Here is a 12342-nt window from a genome sequence, read left to right as displayed (position 1 = left end):
TTGATTCGTATTAAGAAAAATATTTTTTTTTTAAACAATCGAGTTGGTTGAAGCATTCCCACGGTTAAGTGTTTATATATATAAGGTTAGAATTAATGATTTAATGCATTAAATTCATTCTCAAATACTATTATTGTCATACTTCTACTAATTTGATTTTTCTTCGAATAAAGGGAAGTAGGCTCGCTACTTCCGCAACCGAGCAGAGCAGACCCATATCAAAAGTTACTTCGGCAAAACTAGTGCAAGGGTGCGCTAGAACAACGAATCCCTGAGGCCTTAACAAAGGCATCTAAAAATATCCGTAACACAATACCAGCATCAGACAACCGAAGGGAGCCACCATTATGGCGCGGTCATTTCGACGACTCGCCACGAACTGAGTTACTCGGCTCGCGCGTCGGATGACTTGAGAGGGATTGGCGTCGTATAGAAATTAGATTGATTCTGGTAGAATTAATTTAACTCGGGTGGTTAGCTACGGACGGGTCCTTTCACCCCGGCTTATTGAACCCATTACCGGGGAGCCGGTGGCACTTTAATGAAAAGTGCGTGTTTGACAACGGCCAGGACGAAAGCCACACTGTTCCTCCTGAATCCGAGGTTCGACCTCCCGACGGACCCTCCTCTCCAGCACCCCTGAATAGACCTTACCAGGGAGGCTGAGGAGTGTAATTCCCCTGTAATTGGAACACACCCTCCGGTCCCCCTTCTTAAAGAGGGGAACCTCCACCCCAGTCTACCAATCCAGAGGCACTGTCCGCGATGTCCACGCAATGTTGTAGAGACGTGTCAGCCATGACCGCCCCACAACATCCAGAGCCCTTAAGAATTCCGGGCGGATCTCATTCACCCCCGGGGCCTTGCCACCGAGGAGTTTTTTAACTACCTCAGTGACTTCGACCCCAGAGATTGGAGAGTCCGCCTCAGAGTCCCCAGGCCCTGCTTCCACAATGGAAGGCGTGTAGGTGGAATTGAGGAGGTCTTCGAAGTATTCTCCCCACCGACACACGACGTCCCGAGTCGAGGTCAGCAGCACGCCATCTCCACTGTAAACAGTGTTGACGTTGCACTGCTTCCCCCTCCTGAGACGCCGGATGGTGGACCAGAATTTCCTCGAAGCCGTCCGGAAGTCATTCTCCATGGCCTCGCCAAACTCCTCCCACGCCCGGGTTTTTGCCTCAGCAACCGTCGAAGCCGCGTTCCGCTTGGCCACCCGGTACCTGTCAGCTGTTTCCGGAGTCCCGCAGGCCAAAACGTTCCGATAGGACTCCTTCTTCAGCTTGACGGCATCCCTTACCGCCGGTGTCCACCAGCGGGTTCGGGGATTGCCGCCACGACAGGCACCAATGACCTTACGGCCACAGCTCCGGTCGGCCGCCTCAACAATGGAGGCGCGGAACAAGGTCCACTCGGACTCAATGTCCCCCGCCTCCCCCGGGACGTGGGAAAAGCTCTGCCGGAGGTGGGAGTTGAAGCTCTTCCTGACAGGGGATTCTGCCAGACGTTCCCAGCAGACCCTCACAGAGCGTTTGGGTCTGCCGGGTCGGACAGGCATCTTCCCCCACCATCGGAGCCAACCCACCACCAGGTGGTGATCAGTTGACAGCTCCGCCCCTCTCTTCGCCCGAGTGTCCAAAACATGCGGCCGCAAATCCGATGACACGACTACAAAGTCGATCATCGAACTGAGGCCTAGGGTGTCCTGGTGCCAAGTGCACACATTGACACCCTTATGCTTGAACATGGTGTTCATTATAGAAAATCCGTGTCGAGCACAGAAGTCCAATAATAGAACACCGCTCGGGTTCAGATCGGGGGGGGCCGTTCCTCCCAATCACGCCCTTCCAGGTCTCACTGTCATTGCCCACGTGAGCATTGAAGTCACCCAGTAGAACGATGGAGTCCCCAGAAGGAGCGCTCTCCAGCACTTCCTCCAGGGACCCCAAGAAGGGTGGGTACTCTGCGCTGCCGTTTGGTGCATAGACACAAACAACAGTCAGGACCCGTCCCCCCACCCAAAGGCGGAGGGAGGCTACCCTCTCGTTCACCGGGGTGAACCCCAATGTACAGGCGCCCAGCCGGGGGGCAGTCTGGGAGTCCCTCCTGAAGCTGCTGCCCCCGCGACCCGACCCCGGATAAGCGGAAGAAGATGGATGGATGGATGGATGGATGGATAACTGAGCTTGTTCATACTGAGGAAAGTATTTGCTACCTTGACATGCTAATATCAGAACACCGTCACAGGCTGTTGGAAGTTTTCCCAGATCAAAAATTTATTCCAAAGCACCATTTTTTGGAGCATTATCCTGATTTGATAAGGTTTGGTCCTTTGGTTAGCCTCTGGACTATACGATTTGAGGCAAAACATAGCTTTTCTAACAAGTTGTTAGACACACAAAAAACTTCAGAAATGTATTTGTCATTTTCCTCAAAGCACCAAATGATGCTAGCATACAGTTCACAAGAAAATGCTTTGAAACTTGCGGTGTGTCACAAAAATATCACCTCTTCCATTAGACATACTTGATAAAGGAATACAGCAGTCTTTCAAGGCACTTTATCCAACACACCGTCTGTGAATTTGATGGTTTTCCCTTATGGGTCAACTGGTGGTTTACTTGATTTTGTTATGATTTCCCAGATTGTTATTGTAGATGGCACTAAGATTCAAAATGGTGGCGTGCACAGACGCTGCGGCTCACGGCTCTCCCCTTCAGTGTTTGTTTTTACGTTTTCTGTGTGTTTAATTGTGGACTTTTTGCATTTTCGCTTCGGCGGTACACCACTACAGCCGACAAGACGTCGTAGACATCGGCTACCGACACAAGACTGCCATTTCGAGGGAATTTCAATACAGCCACAACATCCCGGACGAACTAGCAAGACCGCCGGACTCCCCGTGGATTGTTGTCGGGTCTGGAAAGCGGCGCAGGCGGAGGAGGGAGAGGAAGCAGAAGCAAGGCCGTAGGTCCAACCTCCTGCTAAGGCTAAAGAACCGACCGCACAAGCCACCCCTCCAGAGCCTGTATCTCACAAACGCCAGATCCCTCACCAACAAGACGGGAGATCTGGAACTACAGCTTGCGGGAAATTGCTACTTTCGTGACTGCTGCGCCCTCATCATCACGGAGACCTGGCTGAAGCCGAAGATCCCCGATGTTAGCGTGCAGCTAGCAGGCCGTTCTCTCCACCGCTGGGATCGGACTCAGGACTCCGGCAAAAGTAGAGGTGGGGGGCTCTGTATCTACGTACATAAGGACTGGTGCAACAACAGCAGCATCATAGTGAAGCACTGGTACACCGACATTGAGTAGATGTCTGTTAGATGCCGGCCTTATTTTCTACTGAGTGAGATAACAGTGGTGATCATCACCACTGTTTACATCCCGCCAAATGCTAACGCTAGCGCGACACTCTCTCTCTTATTGAACACCATCAATGAACAGCAGCGGGCCCACCCCGATGGTGTTCACGTAATAGCGGGATACTTTAATAAGACCAATCTGAAGACTGTACTCCCACAGTTTCACCAGCACGTTAAGTGCCCAACAAGAGGGGAAAGGACTTTGGACCACGTGTACTCCAACATCAAGCACGGGTACAGAGCCATGCCCCTCTCACACCTCGGACAGTCAGACCATCTCTCCCTGCTACTCATCCCCGCATACACCCCCCTCAGATGCAGATCTAGGCCCACCACAAGGACTGTAACAACTTGGCCTGGAAATGCACTCAGCCAAGTCCAGGATTGCCTCCAAGACACGAACTGGGACCTATTTCACCACCAAGACCTGGTAATGTTCACAGGGACGGTTCTGGACTACATCAACTTCTGTATTGGGCCTGTATCTGTGGACAAAACCATCTGGATCTTTCCCAACCAGAAACCCAGATCCAGCCAGGTCCACACTCCTCAGGGCCCGCGACTCTGCCTTCAGGTCAGGCAACAGAGCCCTTTACAGCTCAACTCAGGCTGACCTGAAGAAAGGGATTAAAAAAGCCAAAGCAGACTACATGAGGAAGATGGAGTCCAACCTCGCCAGGAACAGACCACGAGCCGTATTATTAACTCCGTAACTGTGACTGCGCTATCTGCGTTACTGCCGCTGGCAACTGCCATATTTCTCGCATAAATCGGCTCTATTGATAATCTTACAAATGAATTCAATGCGACAATGCCATCGACTCTGTACTGCCACTACGTCTGAAAACTCGCCATAGAAAGCCTACTCCATGGTTCACAGATGAAACACGTACGCTTAAGCAATTACATTCAAACCTCGGTTTTCGACCACAATTCGTTCCAGAAGGCGGTTCGAGAAGTGAATCGGTCAAATTCCGAATCTATTTTTCCCATCACTATGAATAAATTAATAATAAAATTTTAATCTGTTCAAGACAAAAAAAAAAACGCCTTTTTTAAGCATTTTTTCATTTGAGCATTTTTGTCTGATCGCGCAACTGGAGCGCATCTCGGATGCACAACCGTAGCGCGCCGCCGACCGCGCAACTGCACCGCGCTGGTTGCATTATTGTGACAGAGCCGTCGCTGAAATTTAGAAAATGTTTTTAAAGTCCTGATGTACTTTCCAAAATTTAAGTGGACCTCAGTGCGCAGGGAGCTTAATTTGGTCCGATCGCGCAACCGCAGCGCGCCGGGCGCTCAATGTCGCATTGCTTTCAGAGCGTCTTTGTGTTTTAGGATGGCTTTACTGCTCCCACTTGCTTACTTTAGAGGCATGATTAGGGGTTAATACAATCCTCAAAGTAACGGAAATACAATAACAATGAACGGAGTCAATCGGCATCCGGGCTGCGCGGTCGGGTTTTCTCGGGTCATTTCGGCTCATCTCACGAAGTTCGACCTCCGAATTTTGTTCGACAACCGAAGCAAAAAAATTCCAATTTGTTCGAGAACTGGGACGTTCGAAAACCGAGGTTTGACTATATGTTGAAAGCATGAGCGCAAATGGCGTTTAACCAAACTTGACGTTTTCCATCAGGCATGGCGTGACAGCCTCCTGAAATACAAACATGCGCTTATTTTAGCAAAAACTAATTATTTCTCGCAAATTATTCATCTCAATAAAAACAATCCGAAATACTTATTCAGTACGGTAGCAAAGCTAACACTAAACCCTAACTAACCCTAAATACTTATTTGATACAGTGGCCAAGCTAACACTACGCCAGCCGACCTCCGATAGCTCCTTCCACTCAGCCGACGAGTTCATGAAATTTTTCTCTCGAAAGATTGAATCCATTAGGGATGAGATCAAGATGACTGTTCCAATCGCTCAGTCGAGACCGCCGATTACGGCCGCTGACAATCATGCAATAACCCTCTCAAATTTTAAACGCGTGTCCCTTGAAAGGCCTACACAATTGGTTAGTGCGGCTAAACAAACGTGTTTACTCGACCCGCTTTCAGCCAAACTACGTAAAGAATTATTTCAAATTTTAGGACCGTCCGTCTTAAATATAATTAATCTGTCTGTCTCCTCTGGTGTAGTCCCAACAACCTTTAAAACCGCTATCATTAAACCGCTACTTAAGCGACCAAATCTCGACCCGGACTGTCTCAGTAATTATAGGCCGGTTTCAAATCTCCCATTCATAGCAAAACGTCTTGACAAAGTAATAGCGCAGCAGCTTATTGATTACATGGTCGCCAATAATCGATTTAAATCTTCTCAGTCGGGTTTTAGAGCTACCGTTTTTTTCCGTGTATAATGCGCAAAATTTAACTAATTTATTGTCCTAAAATCTGGGGTGCGCATTATACATGGGTACAAATTGTTTTTAATTTAAATTTTCTTCTTTTTTTCTTTTTTTTTTTTTTTTTTTAAGAAAATCATGGTACAACAAAACCAACAACAGGACTGACCGACAATAGTGTGTTTGTACTGTGCTCTGGTCATTTCGTCAAAGAAGGGATAATAGTCCTCTTCTCTTCTTGACTGACAATGAATGTGATAGTTTAATACAATCAGCAAATAACAAAATGCGTATTACAGGAAATATTTTATTTCACAACACTTTGCCTTGTTCCTTTCGTCTCTGCTGTTCACTTCAAACACGCTCCATACGAACGCAATGCTCTCGTATCAGACGCTTGCTCGATCACCTGCTCGTTTGCTGTCACAATGTACCCTACACAAATCCGAAACATTTGTTGCGGCTCCGAGTCACGACGAGGGGCAAGTTTTTGTTTCCAAGGGTGTTTTTATTCCTCTTCAACGTCTCTCCCATACAGAGCCGCCTTTTTCACTTGTCCGCACGTCACTTTCCTCTCTTTTCATCTGATCGCGGTGGTGCCTTTATGGGCAGTCGGAGAAATCAACGCCAATGAAAAAAAATACATCCAGCCTAGTTAAGACCATACCAAGGACTATAAAAATGGGACCCATTGCCTCCCTGCGTGTGTGACGATCATTGGGACTTAAAAAAAAAAAAAAAAAAAGAAAAAAAAAAAAAAAATTGGGTGCGTATTATACATGGGTACAGGCTTTTTTCCAGCATCAACATGCCATTTTTAGGGTGCGTATTATACATGGGGGCGCATTATACACGGAAAAAAACGGTAATCATTCCACCGAGACAGCACTTGCTAAAGTGACTAATGATCTCCTCATAGCTATGGATTCAAACACTTCATCGGTCTTATTATTACTCGATTTTAGGTCAGCCTTCGACACTGTATTCCTATCTATCAGACAGGACTCACCGAGTGGTCCATGGGAATGCGACCTCTGAGCTCTATAACGTTACGTGTGGTGTCCCGCAGGGATCGGTACTTGGACCAATTCTATTTAATATTTATGTGATTCCGCTTGGGGACATGATATGTCAATATAACATATCAATGTTACGCGGATGACACTCAATTATATATGCCGTTATTAATGACAAATCTGCGGGACTGTCGTAATCTTGAGGCGTGCCTTGCGGAGATCAAACAATGGATGTCTCTCAATTTCCTTTGTCTAAACCCAGATAAAACTGAGATGTTGATAATTGGTCCAGCTCATTATCACCACTTATTTAAGGAAACCACGATAACTATGGATAACTGTACTATCACTCAGAACGATACTGTAACTAATCTCGGGGTAATATTTGACCAAACGCTCTCCTTTCAAAAGCACATTAAGAACATAACTAGAATTGCGTTTTTTCACCTCAGTAATATTGCTAAGATTTGTCCGATTCTTTCAACCGGTGATGCGAAAACTATTATACATGCGTTTATTACGTCGCGCCTGGGCTACTGTAACCCATTATTCTCTGGTCTTCCTAAGTCTAGTATCAAAAGTCTACAGTTAGTACAAAATGCTGCTGCAAGGCTGCTATCACGGACAAGAAAATTTGATCACATTACCTCAATGTTATATTACAATGGCTCCCAGTCCATTTAAGATGTGACTTCAAGGTTCTTCTATTAATGATTAATAGATTAATAATTAACCTAAAAGTCATTGCATGGCTTAGCACCTTCGTATCTCGTCGACCTAGTTGTTCCTTACGTTCCGTCCCGTAACCTCCGCTCGCAAAACGCTAGTCTTTTAGTGACCCCGAGGGACAAAAAGATGTCTGCAGGGTCTAGAGCAGGGGTGGCCAACCCCCGGCTCGCAAGCCGCATGCGGCTCCTTGCCTGGTTTCATGCGGCTCCTTTACGTTCATACCAACATTTGTGTTTTTTTTGGGGGGGTTTTGTGCGTGTTCGCTTCGCTTCAGTTCAATATGGTATTTTTGTCAAACGCTGTGTTCGCTTCGCTTGAGTTCAATATGGTATTTTCGTCAAACGCACATGAGGTGAAATCCCCCAAAGGAGGAGGGGCAAACCCATTCGAGGAAACAATTATTGTCAATTTCGCTCTCAAAATGGCAGGGTAAAAATGCACAGCTAAACGTGGCCCATTTAAAACCGAGAAGCTGTGTCTGATGTGGCTCTTTGCGGTAACACAGTAAAAAATGTGGCTTAGTCTCTGACTGGTTGGCCACCCCTGGTCTAGAGCATTTTCTATCCGGGCTCCAGAGCGTTGGAATGCCCTACCAATGGATATTAGAACTGCTACCTCATTAGAAACATTTAAGACATGTTTAAAGCAGGGCTGTGGACTCAGACTCGGGGACTCGGACTCGGTCGGACTCGGTCATTTTTGCCGGACTCGGACTCGGTGCTGATTTTGACCGAGTCCACCGAGTCCGACAGTAAAAAAAATACGTTCAATTTTATTTTCATCATGCTGCTGAGAATGCGCGTAGAAATACTGTCCACAGCCCTGCTTACGATCAAGTTTGAAAAAGAACTTGACAGCATTGAGCGCCGCCGGCGTTTGTCGGCCGCCACCTCGCCAACCGGTCAAACGCGCATGCGCGTGAGGGGAAATCCCGCAAAGGAGGAGGGACAAACAGAGCGATTGGTTTTGCTGGCTTTTTAATGAATGGCGACTGTGACTACGGGGGCCCATTAGGTCCAGAAAAGCTGCCAAGACGCTTGCCAAAATGGCAAGGAAAAAATGCACAGCTAAACGAATATATGACGATGAACACAGGACGTTTTTAACAGAGTTAAAGTTGTTTTTTGTTGAACGCTATGGCAAGCCATTCTGCCTGATATGTCGGACGTCATTGGCGCATTTAAAAGCTTCAAATGGTCAGCGCCACTTCAGCTCACTTCATGCCAATATCGATAAGGACTTTGCAAAAGGGACTGAATTTCGCAAGCACAAGTTTGGAGACTTTGAAAAGTCAGGCAGAAAAATAGGTATAGTTTTTCAAAAAAATTACGAAGCACTCAGAGACTGTCACACTTGCATTGTTTCAACTGGCTTGGAACATTGCACGGGCTAAAAAGCCATACAATGAAGTGGAGTTCATTAAAATATGCCTCAGTGTCGTTATTGAATTTTATTTTCATCATGCTGCTGAGAATGCGCGTAGGAATACTGTCCACAGCCCTGCTTGCTTGTTATGAAGACAAATTTAGTTGTTGCGTGCGCGCCCGCGCCTGCCTGCCTGCGTGCGTGCACGTACAAGACCCACAATGCCCCGCGCGCAGCCAAGATGGAAGAACCCGGGAGCAGCGAGAGAACAATGTTTTGCCTCTAGATTTGGGGGGGAAACGGAGCGTAAGTTACGATCAATGCGGCCACGTTGAGTTGCACTTGGGCTAATGTTTACATTATGTACCAATGTCAAGGACGATTATGTCACCCAGCTTATATCATTGATGTGTTTCGATAGTTGTGGGGTCGTCACTAATTATTTGTGTTTAGATAAATGTCTGAGCTATAATGGTGTAATTAATGATTAAAACTTGAAAGTATCTGTTTATTGTATTCGTTTATATGTTTAATAAAGACAAAGCCATCTCAAAACTGTTGTAATTATTTAGATTTTGATCTAAATTAGCCTTGAATAAAGACTAAGCAGTCACATGAATTAACAGAAAAAATGAACAGCCGGACTCGGACTCGTGGTCAAGAGGCCGGACTCGGACTCGGTGCAAAAATCCGACCGAGTCCACAGCCCTGGTTTAAAGACACATTTTTATGATATGGCCTTTAATTAACCTGTAGTTGCCGATTCGGCTGGAGTATGTGAAAACTGAAAATGTATAAGCTAAATAGAGAAGTTACTAGTACTGGGTTGCATTAGATAGGTGTATCTAATAAAGTGGCTGGTGACAAAAGATACACGAGATGAGTCACCAGTTCTTTTTTTTTTTCTCTTTTCTCATCTCTGTGTTTCAGGTTAGTTCAGTGTTTCAGAGAATCACCACACTGAATCTTGAGCCAACATTCATGGTAAATGTAGGACACCTATACACCTACACTGCTGTCCTTGTTTCAAGCAAAGAAAGGTGCTGCAGGAGAGAGACATCGGGCATGAATGTTCTACTTCAGGTATTAAAATGTATCCTCCACCAATTCAATTCATACTTTACCTGCAAGAATAAAAACTCCAACTATCTCATTCTCGTTTTTCTCCTTTTACTGAATTACTGTCAATAATTACAGTTATATCCGAATCAGATATCTTTTATCTTTCCTATGACACTCCCTCATTCCTCATCCTATCCTCCAGCCTTCCTTAACAGTTCCTGCTTTTTTCCTTAGTTTTCTGTCTCTCAATCCTCTGCACACCATTCTACATGTTTTGTGTTATTCTTACATCACTACACTGTTAATTCAATTGAAAGGTTGGACATACATTTCCCCCCCAAAATAATAGCTCTGCTTCAACGTGTAAACTAGTATTTTAATAGTTGTTCAAAACATTTCTGTTCTGCAGTCAAATCCCTAATCAACAGACACATGAGGTTGTCATCAGATGTCTTATCGACCATCTTGGAGAAGATGCCAGTGTGTTGTTCAAGGACTTTGAGATTAGTATAATAAAAAATAAAATGCAATCATGGTAAATTATTGTAATCATGGTTGACCATTAAGTTACTGCAGCACAGTTTTTTGTTTCCTTACCGCACACAAAGAAGAAGCTGCTTTTTATCTGTGGACATCAGATACTGTACGAGTCACCAACATTCATTTATAGATCGATGCTGACTGATTTTACTCTGTCCTGCTTTAAATACATAAAATTTTATTGTCTGTCAATTTTATTTTGAGAGAAATACAGTGCCTTGCGAAAATATTCGGCCCCCTTGAACCTTTCAACATTTCGCCACATTTCAGGCTTCAAACATAAAGATATAACATTTTAATTTTTGGTCAAGAATCAACAACAAGTGGGACACAATCGTGAAGTGGAACGAAATTTATTGGATAATTTAAACTTTTTTAACAAATAAAAAACTGAAAAGTTGGGCGTGCAATATAATTCAGCCCCTTTACTTTCAGTGCAGCAAACTCACTCCAGAAGTTCAGTGAGGATCTTTGAATGATCCAATGTTGTCCTAAATGACTGATGATGATAAATAGAATGCACCTGTGTGTAATCAAGTCTCCGTATAAATGCACCTGCTCTTTGATAGTCTCAGGGTTCTGTTTAAAGCGCAGAGAGAACCATGAAGACAAAGGAACACACCAGGCAGGTCCGAGATACTGTTGTGGAGAAGTTTAAAGCCGGATTTGGATACAAAAAGATTTCCCAAGCTTTAAACATCTCAAGGAGCACTGTGCAAAGCAATTATATTGAAATGGAAGGAGTATCAGACCACTGCAAATCTACCAAGACCCGGCCGTCCCTCCAAACTTTCATCTCAAACAAGGAGAAGACTGATCAGAGATGCAGCCAAGAGGCCCATGATCACTCTGGGTGAATTGCAGATAACTACAGCTGAGGTGGGAGAGTCTGTCCATAGGACAACAATCAGTCGTGCACTGCACAAATCTGGCCTTTATGGAAGAGTGGCAAGAAGAAAGCCATTTCTCAAAGATATCCATAAAAAGTCTCGTTTAAAGTTTGCCACAAGCCACCTGGGAGACACACCAAACGTGGAAGAAGGTGCTCTGGTCAGATGAAACCAAAATCGAACTTTTTGGCCACAATGCAAAACGATATGTTTGGCGTAAAAGCAACACAGCTCATCACCCTGAACACACCATCCCCACTGTCAAACATGGTGGTGGCAGCATCATGGTTTGGGCCTGCTTTTCTTCAGCAGGGACAGGGAAGATGGCTAAAATTGATGGGAAGATAGATGGAGCCAAATACAGGACCATTCTGGAAGAAAACCTGTTGGAGTCTGCAAAAGACCTGAGACTGGGACGGAGATTTATCTTCCAACAGGACAATTGTTAGGGTTTGCAGAATATCTTCATCGTATGATTATGTTGGAATGTAACCTGTAATGATTTACCTAGCTTGTCCTGTCTTACCAAAAGTAGTAGACCAAAGTGCTAAGATCTTTTCACCTGATTGACTAGCTGCAGAGGAAGCAATCAAAGTTGCTTTGTTTCCACAAAGTCGTAAAAGGCCCCCTGCTATGCTTTGATCAGCAGGGGAGCGGCTTCACCCCATCCTGTGTTCCCACACCCCCACTTTCAACCCCACTGTGTTTCTTCTCAATAAATATGCACCTGATGAGGCCTGACTTCAGACTTCATTCGACCATCGCTGTAAGCACAGCGACGAGTGAACTCTCCGCCTGCAGGTGTCTGAAACGACTAACTTGTCTCCAGTGTGGTTCTTGCAAAATAAGTTAGAGTGAGCACTACCCTAACATTTTGGTGCCGAAACCCGGGACCCTCATACCCGCCATCTGGCTGACGGAGGACGACGCGCTGTACACCGTCGACGGGCCAGCGTCCATTAGGAGGACCTGGTAAAGAAAGACCTGGGAAGGAAATTCTTCGCTGGGCCAGCCTCTTA

At 45.5% G+C, this 12342-nt stretch overlaps 2 protein-coding genes across 3 annotated transcripts in view; both read right to left on the bottom strand.

Moving 5' to 3' along the window:
• Nucleotides 1-12342, bottom strand: part of LOC119124049 — a 793622-nt gene that overhangs the window by 566259 nt on the left and 215021 nt on the right. The window lies entirely within an intron of this gene.
• Nucleotides 1-12342, bottom strand: part of tmem231 (transmembrane protein 231) — a 100796-nt gene that overhangs the window by 37488 nt on the left and 50966 nt on the right. The window lies entirely within an intron of this gene.

The sequence above is a fragment of the Syngnathus acus genome, chromosome 6 (assembly GCF_901709675.1).
Source record: "Syngnathus acus chromosome 6, fSynAcu1.2, whole genome shotgun sequence".
Taxonomy (NCBI): domain Eukaryota; kingdom Metazoa; phylum Chordata; class Actinopteri; order Syngnathiformes; family Syngnathidae; genus Syngnathus; species Syngnathus acus.
Note: the sequence above shows the minus strand (reverse complement) of the source record. Positions and strands in the feature narration are given on the sequence as shown.